Source organism: Notamacropus eugenii, chromosome 1 (assembly GCF_028372415.1).
Source record: "Notamacropus eugenii isolate mMacEug1 chromosome 1, mMacEug1.pri_v2, whole genome shotgun sequence".
NCBI lineage: Eukaryota > Metazoa > Chordata > Mammalia > Diprotodontia > Macropodidae > Notamacropus > Notamacropus eugenii.
In genome coordinates this window covers 606,671,376-606,684,962 of record NC_092872.1, presented here as the reverse complement: position 1 = coordinate 606,684,962, position 13,587 = coordinate 606,671,376, and the positions used below count along the sequence as shown (strand labels likewise).

Genomic DNA, 13,587 nt, shown 5'->3' with positions numbered 1-13,587 from the left:
GTGTGGATGTGTGTGGGGTGTGTGGCTATGATTAGAGGAGAACATGGAAGGAGGTGAGGGAAAAGAATACTAGAAGATTTAGAAGCAGATGAGATTTGTTTTTCTATTTGTAGGGGTTAAAAGGGGCTTGATTAAGTCAGCTCTAGGAATTCTTGCATAGCTATCAGTATGAGTCCAGAATGCAGAGGCAGTCGGGGATGATAGGTGTGGGGAGCTGTAGGCTTTTGCAGAGGAAGGGATTGGGGTGGGGCATAGGCTTGGAGATTCCCAGAAGTGTGCAGAGGAAATTCATCAGGGTTAATTCTCGGGATTGGGAGGACCCTGGGCTACAGGCCTTTCAAAGAAAACAAAAGAGCTTCATCTGGAGATTCACTTGAACCAAATAGAAGCTTAAATGGTATTAACCTATTAGTCTTTTATCAATACATCCATCCATTCATCCATCCATCCATCCATCCTGGCTCCCTTCCCAATGCCAGCTGGGACTCTTTCCCTTTTCTGAAGATAACTGAGAGTTGGGCTGTTGACCCTGAGTGAGGAGGAGGAGGCAGCCGGGAAGGAACGGAAGGCAGCTCCACTCATGCTGAATAAAGGCCTTTGGCAGTCACTGGCCTCTTTTTTAAAACTTCTAAATTAAAATGAAATTGATCTTGTGCTAAGGGGCTGTTTCGTCTGGGTCACTGACTCTAAGTTATGGAGGCAGGGCCAGGGAAGGAAGGCAGACTTTTGCTTCACCAGTTCAGCAGGGAGCTAGGGCCTAGAGAGCTTGCAGGGGATGAGGGCTGGGGTTGGAGAAAGAAGAGAGGGAGGGAAGATTCTGGCTTCCAAGATATTATAGGAAAACCTGCTTTGGGTCCAAGGATTCCAGATAGACCCTAGGGAAAAGGCCTAATTGTTCTAAGAGTAGAGAAGGGAGGAAACTAGAGGAGATCTCAGGGGCTCAGATTCTCCTTTGCCATGACTTCCTCCAGATCTCTGCATCTAGAAATGAGTGAATTTGCTCTCTTTTTTAAACTCTGAATTTCCAAGTCTTGATTTTTTTTATTTTCTTCTCCTGTTTTCTCAAGTCTCAGGAACTACATATTTCAAGATGTGCCAGTTTCCCTTCCTCCCAGACAGCTGAGGCTTATCCTTCAGTCTACAAGCCTTTACTAAGCCCCTACTAAGGGCCAGGCCCTGAACCAAACACTGAGATACAAAGAAAGAAAAAAATAAGGTCCCTGACCTCAAAGAGCTCCCATTCAAAAGTGGGAGACAACATGCGAATAACATGTTCATATAAGATTCATACCTGGTAAATGGAAGGCAGTTTTAGAGGGAAGGCCCAAGCAGTGCTGAAATAAGTGAGCTGGCATACTTTGTGTCCAATCAGCATTCTTTTAGGAGGAGCTGCTTAGCTCTTCCCAAGGAATCTAGAGTCCCTGCCTAATGGAGTCAAGAGTATTTCTCTAACCCCAGAGAGGAGAGTGAACAGCCAAATTCAGCATTTGAAGGCTAGTATAAAAGCGAGGTCTGACGCCTACTCTGTGGCTGCCTCTACTCTAGGCACTTCTATTCTTGTGATAAATCTGCAATTAAGAGAAATGAAAGCACATTATTCTAAGTGTAATCTATATATTAGCAAGGCTAGTAATTGCCAATAATGGAGATCAATGGTCTCTCAGTGACCAAAGACATACATTACAATCAGAGCAGCTTTTTAAATATAGTTTGGATCTATAAGTTTATTATATAAGGTCCACTAGTGCCAAATAAATAAAGACTGTGATTGGTTCATAATTATGCTCACTTCATAAGAGGGGTGTCCAGAATTCATATTAACTGGGAAAACAGAGTTGAATAACATCCTTTGGAAAATCCCCTACCAGATACCCTATCTCCTTCGCTTAACCAGAGAGATTCAGTGCTAGGAAAAATATCTCCTTACTAGGCAGTATCATCTGCCATCCATCTTCCTTATCTCTCTCAAGAGGCAGGACCATTTTACAGACTGTATCATTTGGGTACATGGACTCTTACAAATTCTTCTACTATGCCCTATACAAAGTAAATCCCAATCTAAGCTTATAGTTAATGTAAGGTTAATGGGGGGTGGGAGGGGGGAAGAGTTAAAGATCTTCCCTGCCCATTAATAGGTCTCAATACCTTTTGTTAATTTCTACTGAGGCACTGGGTCAGAGGGTCGTGCCCTTTGACTCTGAGAAGAGTATAAATACTCTAAGGTGAGATTTTACTTTGGGGACTTACTCATTAGAAGTGTTTGTTTGGCCAGAAGAGACTCTGGGCAGCCACTAAGGAGCCTCTCAGCTTTGAAAACCCAGATGTTGCTGCTTCTCTCTCTGGTAACTATGTATGTATGTAATGGTCAGACAGTTGGATCTGTTTGTTGACCTGTGATGTACGTATTGCTTCTGGTCAGACAGTCGGAAGCCCTGTTTGTTGGTCTTTGTTTCTCTGTTTGTATTTTCTCTGGCATTCAGGATACTGACTTTTACCCTGAATTAAGTGAATGCTATATGTGCTTGATTAAAGTAGATTGTTGACTTCCTCAAAAGTTGCTTTCCTTTTAGAAAAGCAGATCTAAGAACTTGTACAACAGGTCCCCTGGTGTATGCTGGGGTCTTTGCTGGCCTACAAATCCCTAGAAACTGGTTACAGTGATTACTAAAACTCTTAATCAACAATCTAAATTTCACAATGTCCTTGACTTTGATTATATCCTCAGGATATCACTGCCCTGGGGCAGTCCTGTCCCAGAGTTACCCAAGGTTGGGGAAGAACCTTTTCTTTCCTTCTCTCTGAAGGAATCATAGAATCACAGACTTAAAAGCAGGAAGATAATTTAGATGGTCTCTAGTGAAGTCTAGAAGTTTATGAATTTTTTTTGATCCTGAACTCCTATCAGTAAAAAATATTTGAGCACGCATCCCTAATATGCGTATATTTAATTATTTGTAATTTTTATATATATATGCATATATGTACATCAAATATATATCTATTATGTACTTATATGTATTACTGTACATATATATATATTTAATATATGTATTACTGGGTGGGAGAGAAGAAGCATTAGACTGCTTACCAAACTGAAGGTCTACAGGGCTGTTGTGCTGACCTCACTGTTGTTTGTCTGTGAAATTTGGGCAGTCTACCAAGTGCCATGCCAGGAAACTGAATCGCTTTCATTTGAATTGTTTTAGGAAGATTCTGAAGATCACCTGGCAGGATAAGGTCCCAGATACTAAGGTCCTTTCTTGAACTAAACTTCCTAGCATTCAAAGTCTGCTGCAGAGAGTACAACAGTCACGGGCTGGCCATGTTGTTTGAATGCCAAACATGTATTTGCCTAAAAGACTATTTTACAGAGAAGTCACACAGAGCAAACACTCACATGGAGGTCAGAAGAAGTGGTACAAGGACATTCTTAAGATCTCCCTGAAGAACTTAGGAATTGATCGTGAAACACAGATACAGGGCTCCCCAGCACAGTGGGCCGCCATCAAAGAAGATGCTATGTTTTATGAGCAAAGGAGAATTGCGGTAGCTCAAAAGATACATGAGACATCTCCACTCCAAATGTTCATATGGACTATTTGGCTCCAACCTGTTGCAAAGCCTTCTGAACTAGTATTGATCTGATCAGCTATAGTCAGACAAACTGTACCTTGACCCCAACATGGTGATGTCATTTTGGTCCTCTTCAAGAACGAAAGGCAACAGCCTATGTATTACTGTACTAACATATTTCTACATAATATAGGTATTACTGTGTTAATAATTAGGCAGCTGGATGGCACAGTGATTAGAGTTTTGGACTTGGAGTAAAGAAGACCTGAGTTTGAATCTTGACTTATTAGTTTATTGACTTATTAACTGTAACCCTAGGTAAGCCACTTAACTGCTCTGTGACTTAGTTTACTTGTCTGTAAAAAAAGGATAATGATAGTATTTACCTCCCAGGGTTGTTGTGGGGATCAAATGAGAAAACATTTGTAAGGAGCTTTGCAAATTTTAAAACTCTATAGCTGTATATGCACATTGTAAGTCACACAAAAACAGAAATTTTAAAAGCATGAGAAAAAGTGAAATATTGAATCCTAGGATCAAAAGGGAACTTCTGGAATTTATTGAGTTGAGGAGTGACGTGATCAGACCCGCTACTTAGATCAGTCCCTTCAGCTTTGGCAGCCATGTAGGGATTTCAAATACAGACGTGCAGAGTGTAGCCTGAGCTATATTAAAGTGGAATTGGGAAACATTGTTTAAAGTAAATAAAAATACAATAGAACGCAGATAATGTTACATTTTACAACTAAGTCAATATGCAGCCAGCAGGGATCCTTATGTACTGATCAGTGGCCCCTATTTCCATTTGAGTTTGACACCACTGGTAGAAAGTATGATTTAGAGAGCAGAGATACTAGAGGCAAGAAGGCAGATTGGGAAGCTATTGCAATCGTCTGAGAGAGGGGATAAGCTTCGGAATGAAGGTGGTGACTGGGTGCAGAGAGAGAAAGGACAGAAGAGGGAGATTCTGTAAACAGAGAAATGGCAGCTGATTTGGCAACAAATTATGTAATTGGGGTGAGGATCGGAGAGAAGTCAGAAAGAACGTGGAGGTTTTGAACATGGGGGACTCTAAGCATGGTGGTACTCTCAGTAAGCCATTTCCTTATTTTATAAATACTAGTCTGTTAAAAAAACCCCACAAACCTAGTCAAAAAACAAACCTAGTCCCGTACACATTAGCTGACTTTATTTGAGCTTTCTCCAATTTTGACATGAGTTTTAGCTTCAGCGCCAGTCATATACTTTTTTATCCTTCTTACATGGGATCCTATGATATTTAAAATAAAACATTAATAAATAAACAAATAAAAATAATATGGAATGGTAATGTTTATAAATTGTACCAGATTATTAGTTCAATCAAATAATAAAATATCTGCTTCATTTCTCAAGTTTTGTTGGCCTGTATTAAGGGATATCCCAGATAATTTGTAGCAGCTTTCTCTTAAAATACTTTTTATATTTGTGCTGTTAATAAACTGAATAATTTGCATTTAAAATATTTGGGAAGTTTAGAAAAGGGGAAGGTTGTAAGAAAAAGAAAATGTAAAGAGTTCTTTCATACAGATTGCAAGTCGCTATACCTGTCCATCCTGTGTGACTGCATCAAAGGAATAATCAAGGCCATAGGGGAAATATAGAAAGGGAAGGAAAAAACCCACATTTAACTAAGTTCAATTCAATAAGCATTTTTTGGCCATATAGGATAAGAAGAGAACAATGAACCAGCAAAGGAGATGAGCTGTCAGAAAATTAGAGGAACCAGGGCAGAACAATGTCCCAGAAACCAAAGGAGTGTGCAGAAGGAGGGGGTGAGCATAGTGATGTCAACAGCTGCAGGATGCTCAATAAATAATAATTCACCTATCTACCTACAAAGCATTTTCCTCCAGTTGTTGTGAGGTGGGTGGTGTACAGATAAGGAACTGGGCCTCGTGGAGGTGAAATGATTTGTCTAAGGACACATCATTAGTAAATGTCATAGCCAAGGCTGAAACCCAATTCTCTTAACTTCAGATCCAGGAGTCTTCTCACTAGCCCACAGTTCACATGACTCGCAAGAACTTTGAAGTACCAGGTCAAAGATGCTCCTAGGTACACATGTGACTCCCTCTTAGGCTCATCCTTCTTTGTCTTTTGGGACTAGCATGTAGTGAAGCCTCCGAGCCTCCCTCCATATATGAATGAGGATGGGCATCTCTACTTCTCCTGCTTCTTCCCTTGAGGCTCTGAATCTCTTTCCTTTCTGTGAAGATTCTGCATCTCTGGCATCAGGAGCATGTGGCTCCCTGCATCAGCTGTGTAGATACTCAGGTCCGCGTGTATCCCAGTATCTATATGTGTGGTGGGGCTGAATAAGTAATACTCATAGGTTTGTCATGAGGCTTGAACAAGACATAAGAAAACAATTTGTAAACTATTAAGTGTGATGCAAATAGCAGGAGTTATTATTTAGGCTACCTGAAGCCAATGAACATGTTTTGTATTTCTCTGATACTCCCCAACAGAGCTTCCCAGGGAAAGAACATAGACAGACCTTTGCTACATTCCTGTCAAAAAAGGAAATGAGGTTAGCCAGGAATGGCCTGTTATTGATGAGCCCATATTGGCCCTTAATGATCCCAGTTTCCCTTTCAAGATGTTTACTTACTATATACCTTTAATAAGATGTTCTAGAATTTAGACAGGGAGCAAAGCTTATTAACCTGCAGTTTACTTCCTTCGTTTGTTTTCACTTTTGAGAACTGCAACAACAATTTCCCTTTGCTAGTCCTAGGGCAATTTTATAAAACAGCCTTTCAAAGGTCATGGATAGTGGCTCAACCATAACAGGAGCAGCTGGGTGGTGCAGTGGATAAAGCATTGGGTTTAGAATCAAGGAGACTCATCTAAGTGAGTTCAAATTAGCCTTAGACACTTACTAGCTGTGTGATCCTGGGCAAAGTTGCTTAACTCTGCCTCAGTTTCTTCATCTGTAAAATGAGCTGCAGAAGGAAATGGCAACCACTGCAGTATCTCTGCCAAGAAAACCCCACATAGAGTCACAAAGAGTTGAACACAACAACTGAACAATAACAACAATTTCTTATAGTACTTTGAATACTGCATGTTTGTCTCATCCCAGTGGCTTGAACTCACCAAAGGAAGGTAGTATTCCTTACTTAGTTTAAATTTCACCTACCTATTACCCATTTTTATTCTGTCCTTTCCAATCTAAAGATAATTTCCTTGACAAAGCAAACAGAAACAAAATAGGAGACAAACCTTATTTCTATCATCAGTTATCATTATTCCATCTACTCAACACTGCAGTTTTATCCCTTTTTGGACCCTTCTCTTTCCCCCAATATAGATTTAAAAAGCCCCTCCTTCTTTTGGTGCTTAGTATTCATTGCCAGTTCAACCCCAATTCATTCTGAGATTTAGCATTCCTGGCACTAATATTTTTTCCTACAGCAATTTCTTTCTTTTCAATTTTTTATTAATAACCCTTGCTTTTGAGAAGCATGACGGCATAATAGATAGAAGATCCTAGAGTTAGAAAGATCTGGGTTCATTCTAGAGAGTGATTCAGAACTGTGTCCAAAGAACAATAAAATTGTGCATACCTTTTGATCTAGCAATACCACTGTTATGCCTGTGTCCTAAAGAGATTTTTTGAAAAAAGGAAAAGAACCTATTTGTACAAAAATATCTATAGCAGCTCTTTTTGTGGTGGCAAAGAACTGGAAATTGAGAGGATGGCCATCAACTGAGGAATGGCTGAACAAGTTGTGGTATGTGAATGTAATGGAATACTGTTGTGTTATAACGAATGATGAACAGGAAGATTTCAGAAAAACCTGGAAAGACTTACAGGAATTGATACAAAGTGAAGTGAGCAGAACCGGGAAAACATTATACACAACAACAGCAAAAATAGTGTATGAGAAGAATTGTAAATGACTTAGCTCTTCTCAGCAATACAATGATCCAAGACAATCCCAAAGGACTCATGATGAAAATGCTATCCACTTCCAAACAAAGAACTAATGTTGTCTGAATATAGACTGAAGCATAGTGTTTCTCTCTCTCTTTCTCTTTTTTTTGTTCTGTCTTCTTGCACAAAATGACTAATATGGAAATGTTTTACATGATCACACATGCATAGCCTATGTCAAATTGCTTCCTATCTCAGGGAAGGGAGAAGTAATTACATACAAGATAGTTTGGGTGGGAAGACACTATCAGTAGGGGGGACTGTAAAAGCCTTCACATAGAAGATGATGCTTGAGCCTTAAAGGAAGAGAGTGTGTGGGATGGCTCAGGTCCCTACATAAATCAATTACTCAGAGGCCTCTCAAAGTGATGACAGAAAAGTGATTTATTCAATTCTCGAGAAGCGGGGCTCACCTGTAGGAGTAGGAAAGCCGAAGACAAAGAACAGGACAGTGATTTATAAACCCTAACGCAAGTCCCTCCTCCCCCCACTGACCATTATCCTCATTAGCTGAGAATATGGTCTTACGTTCTAGACACGAAATCTAACCAATCCCTTTTGAAATGAAGACATCGAGGAATTATGTAAGTTTTGTCCAATCATTGAGACTCTAATACACTACACAGTTTTATATCCTTATATGGAACTATTCTATTCTAAAAATATTGTAACCTTGAGCCTTTAGGCCTTACCTCACCCCTGGGAGAAAAATTACAATCTGAGAAGTCTTCACTAAGTCTATCCCACTCAAGAGGGACTCTATGAGCTAGAGGCATGGAGAGAGTACATATCAGAGAAAGACGACAGCAATGAGAGTTGGGGGAATGTGTGTGAGGAACAGAGAGAAGGCCAGTTTGGTTGAATTTGAACTGCAGAGTGCAGGAGGGGGGATGATATCCAGTGAGGCTAGAAAGACAGGCTAGGACCAAGCTGTGTGGGACTTTACAGGTTGTGTGTTTGCCCTTCATTTTTGAAGAAGAGGGTGACATCAGGGAAATGACGACAGGACTGGCGGTTGACTTAAGAACTACAGTAATTTCCATTTTAACCTAGAGGCAATAGGGAGTCATTGGAGTTAGTTGAGTAGGGGAATCACATAATTAGAGAGGTGATTTAGGAAAATTACTTCATCAGCAGTGAGTAGGATGGCCTGAAGGGAGGAGAGATTTGAGCCAGGGAGATCAATTGGGAGGCTGTTACAATAATCAGGGTAAGAGGTAAAGAAGGCCTGAGCCAAGATGGTAGCAGAATAAGTGGAGAGAGTGGTTCATATGTGAGAAATGTTGTGAAGAAAGAGGCAGCAATATTGAACAATTGATTTGATATATGGGGTGAAGGAGAATGAAGAATCTAGAACAATGATAAGGTTATGAACTGGGGACCTGGAAAGATGGTGGTGCCTTCAACAAAAACAGGTAAGTTTAGATGAGGGGAAGGTTTAGAGGGGAAAGAACAAATTTGGTTTTGAACATGCTGAACTTAAAATGTCCTTGGGACATTGTAATGGCAAGTAAAATAGGATCTTTGGCTGTTTTTGTTTTAGTATAATCAAAAAGTGTAATACCTCTATTTACATGTGACTGAGGAGGATCTTTCCCACCCACTGATGGGCCTGCCCATTATGGGAAGGTTGATTAGGGGAGTTATTTCACAGGAGGATCCCAAATACCTTTTTGTTCTTTCTATTGAGGCTTTGGGTCCGAGGGTCATGCCCTCTTACTCTAAAAAGTGTATAAATAGTCTGAGGGTGAGGTTTTACTTTGGGGCTTACTTATTAGAAGTGTTTGTTTGACCAGAAGAGGACTCTGGGAAGCCACTAAGGAACCCCATCCCCCCCCCCCTTTTTTAACATACAAAGATGTATGTATGTTAATGGTCAGACATTTTGGAAGCATGTCTGTTGACTTTTAATTTCTCTGTATTTTCTTTGAAGTTTGGGGTGCTGACTCCCCTGAAATAGGAGAATGATATGTGCTTGGGTAAAGGATTGATACATGTATTTGATTAAAGTGATTGTTAACCCCTCAAAAGTTGACTTTCCTTTTATGAATGCAGATCCAAGAACCTGATGGCAGGTCCCCCTGTGTATGTTGGGGTGCTTGCTGACACAGACATCAAGTTTGAAATGTCAAACAAGCAATTCATTATACAAGGTTGATACTCAGGAAAGAGACTGAGACTGGATATATAGATCGGAAAGTCATGTGTACAGAGATGATCAGATGGGGCTACCCAGAGAGTATAAAGAGAGAAGAGAAGAAGGCCCAGGACAGAACACTGGTGAACATCAAAATTAGGTGTGATATGGATGGTAGCCCAACAAAGGAGACATAGAAAGAGTGTTCATAGAGGTAAGAGGAAAACTAGGAGAGTGGTGTCATGAAAACCCAGAGAGGAGAGAGCATCCAGAAAGAGAGGGTAGTCAACAGTGTCAAATTCAGCAGACAGGTAGAGAAGAATGAAGACTGAGAAAAGACCAATAGATTTGGCAATTAGAAGATGGTAGCTTTGGAAAGTTTTAGTTGAGTTTTTTTTTTAGTTGAATTTTAGTTAAGTAACAAGATCAGAAGATAAATTGCAAAGGGTTAAGAAGTGAATGAGAGAAGTAGATGGGAGGCAGCAAGTGTAGACAGATTTTTCAGGGACTCTGGTTTGGGAGAGGAAAGATATAGGACCACAGATTGAGAGAATAGTAAAATCTAATGAGGTATTTTTTAAGGATAGGGGACATTTGAATATGTTTGAAAACATCAAGGAAGGAACTAGATGGAAGAAGATGAAGAGTAGAAAGTGAGAGAGGAGGTAATTGAGGAAGCAATCTTGGGGAAGACGAAAGGAGGTAGGATCACGTGTGAGCGCAGAGAAAAGGACAACCTCTTTATCAGAGACTGGGGAAAAGAGAAGACAGTGTGAGGTGATGTCAAAGACTATTGGGCCAGTCATTTGGAATTGCTGTAGCATCTCAAATTTTGAAGTTTTCCTCTACCGAGAACCTCCTTCTCTACCTCCTCATACCCAATGAATTTGTTCTTTGTCCCTGACTGAGAAATTCAGTTCAGCAACCCACTTTTAGTTTCACTTCTTTTCTGAACCAATAGAGACTCCACAGCTAGTCTTTTTAACGCTGACCTTGAAAAGGTCAAGGGTACTAATGATAATACCCTTGTTTCCTTCTCCTTTGTCTCAAACCTTGAAAAACTCCTCCTTTTCCATTTCTCTCTCTCCTCTGAAATAACATAGCACCCTTATGGCCTTTATCACAGTCTGCTCCATACTATAATTAAATACAAGTCTGTTCTTTAATATTATATAAGCTACATGTGGTCGGAGACTGTATTTTCTTCCTTCTATCACTATAGCAGCCAACAGAACCTTGCACATAGTGGGTACTCAATAAATAGTTTTTGGATGGACTAAGTTAGAACATGTTATTGTGAAATATAAACCACTGCATGAACAGATGCATAAACAACTTAAAAGCTTTTCTGAAAATGGCATAGCCAGAGGGCTGGGTTGGTGTTGGAAAATTTCATCTTCTCCTGCTACTCACACCTCCCCCTCCTTGCTGGGAGTCACTCTTCTTGCTCTTCCATGACTTCTTGTGCTTCCTGGTCCTGTCGGGACCCCCTCTGCCATATGCCCCTGAACACTTGCCCTCTAGTAATGCCCTTCTGGGGCTCTTCGTGCTTCCTAGACCTGGCTTTCATCTCAGTGCTCCTGCTGCACAGAGGAGCATCTGGAGGAATTCACCATCCACATGGAATCCCTCCTTGACCTGGACTCTGCACTGGATCTCCTTCATCATAGTGGCAAATAATCTTGGAGTTGGGAAGAACTTGGAAGATGGGCTGTGTATGTAGGAAGGTTTTATCCTTCTTAGAATTAGTTCCTCAGGATCCACAGCCATGGCAATGTCTAGTTTCCAGGTGTTAGATAATAACTCCCAGAATAGCTCCCAGGATTCTAGATAGTAATTCCCACAATCATCGTGATCGGCAGTCCTACTGAGACTATACCATGAGATAATGGGGTGACATAATTGATATTTACTACATTTGTGCAGAATGATTATATTGCTAAAGGTAACTTGTGAGCTTACTGTTGGCAAGATGCCTTCTTTGTCTATTGCCCTAAAAAGCAAGTGGGCATTAGTCAATGAGTAGGGAAAACCACAGGGAACCCACAGGGGAATCTGTGTGTACCTCAACTAGCCCCCACTGAATCTTCAGGGAATTTAGGGGAGTATACAAGCTGTACCTGTCTCAACCGACCCCACTGAGACTTAGGGGTACGTACCCCCTCTTCTCACCAGCCCCTGCAAGAAGGGCAATTAGGGAATGCTGTAGAGGCTGGTTCTCCCACAACCCTTTGAGAAGATTAGATTAGAATAAAGTAAGATTATTAACCCCTCAGAAGCTGTCTGCCTGTCTGACCAGATCAAGAGTGAACCTGTTAGAGGTTGCAGACCCAAAGCTCCAGTGCCTCCTGAAACAGGCTGGGAGAATCTAAAAGAACTGGTGGGCTATCATAGATAACACTGATTGCTACAGCTAGAAGGAGCCTTAGAAATAATTTAGCCTAGGTCCAACATTTTACAAATGAAGATGGGGAGTCCTGGAAAAGGAAGTGATTTACCCATGATCAAGTAGCTAGTCTATGGCAGAGTGGTTACCAAAGATTTAAGATTTGACTGGACTGACTCCTTGTATGAGTGAATCGGATGATTTAAACATGAAAGTGACAAGCCCAATCACAATCCTACGTCAGGTTTTTGACTTGAGTGATGCCTTAGGTCTTCAGATAATCACTAAATGCTCTCCACAAAAGACAGATTCCGAACTTCTTGACTTGAATGATGCCTTGGATGATAGAAATGGTGGATTTAATGGTGGTGGAGACAGGCCCAATAGAAAATCTGGTGAAGGACTAACAAATAAGGATGAAGAAAATATAATAGAGGGTGGTGACAAACCCGTTAAAGGCAGAAGTGATAACCGGTATGATAGCAATGATGGCCCTGGGACAGGAACAATAGCTGAAGCTGGGGCATTTGCCAACAGAGCCGGTGTACTTACAATGGCACTCATTGAAGCAGTCTCCAGTTATATTTCCTATCAACAAAAGAAATTTTGCTTGAACATTCGTCGGGATATCAAAACAGACTACATATCAAAGGACAAAGCCTGGAAGGGTTACCTGGAAGGCGTGAGCGCTGAAGAATCTTGAGTTAAATACTCAGCATTGCAAACTGAATCTACAGAGAAAACTTCCCAAGACTCCAAAGATCTAAGTCTGCAGCAAATGCACATATACATATTTCAAATGCCTATAATTTTGCTTATTTAATTTGGACTGAAAGCTGTTCTCCAGCTCTATGGAATAACTGGCTTCTTATTGGTATAAGCTTTTGGAGGAGGATGGGGTAGATTTGATTATCTATGTTGGACTGAAAAAACTTAGCGAATAATACATTTAAAAGGGATTGGGGTAGGAAAAGTGCAATTTACTCAGATCTGCTTTGAGATAACTGGCTCTGCCCCTCATGGAATATAAGTGTCTAAGCTGAAGGTGATGAAAACCCAGGAGAAGATTTATTCTACCTCCTAGGGCCCACTCATAGACAGCAATTCTCCCAAGGAAGTCCAAGCCTATTAATCTCTCATGCAGCTGGAAAACTGAAATGAGGCAAGGTTAGGAGCTTAGGTAGTCAGGAGTGATACAGAAAAAGGATGAGGGAAACAGAAACTAAACATGAGAAAGGGATGCAAATGAGTGTCAAGGTCACTGAGTAGGCTGAGAAAAATCCATATTGTAGTACTGTATATATTTCAGGGTACCCAAACCTGGGCTTTTTTTTTTCTGAAAATTTGACCAAGGAGGTGGTCTTTAGCATGTGAAAACTGACCCTTCCTCAGTTTTCTCCAAGTAGGAAATGCAACTGTTTTTTTATTATCCCAACCTAGAAAAAACAGCTGTAGAAAACAATGTCTGTAGTATTCATCTTTATTTATTTACTTATGTTATTATCTTGT

At 40.6% G+C, this 13,587-nt stretch overlaps 1 pseudogene; it reads left to right on the top strand.

Annotated features, from left to right (window-relative positions):
* The window catches only part of LOC140519185 (CD99 antigen-like protein 2), a 73,190-nt pseudogene extending 60,409 nt beyond the window's left edge, over positions 1–12,781 (top strand).
* Positions 12,782–13,587: the final 806 nt, after the last annotated feature.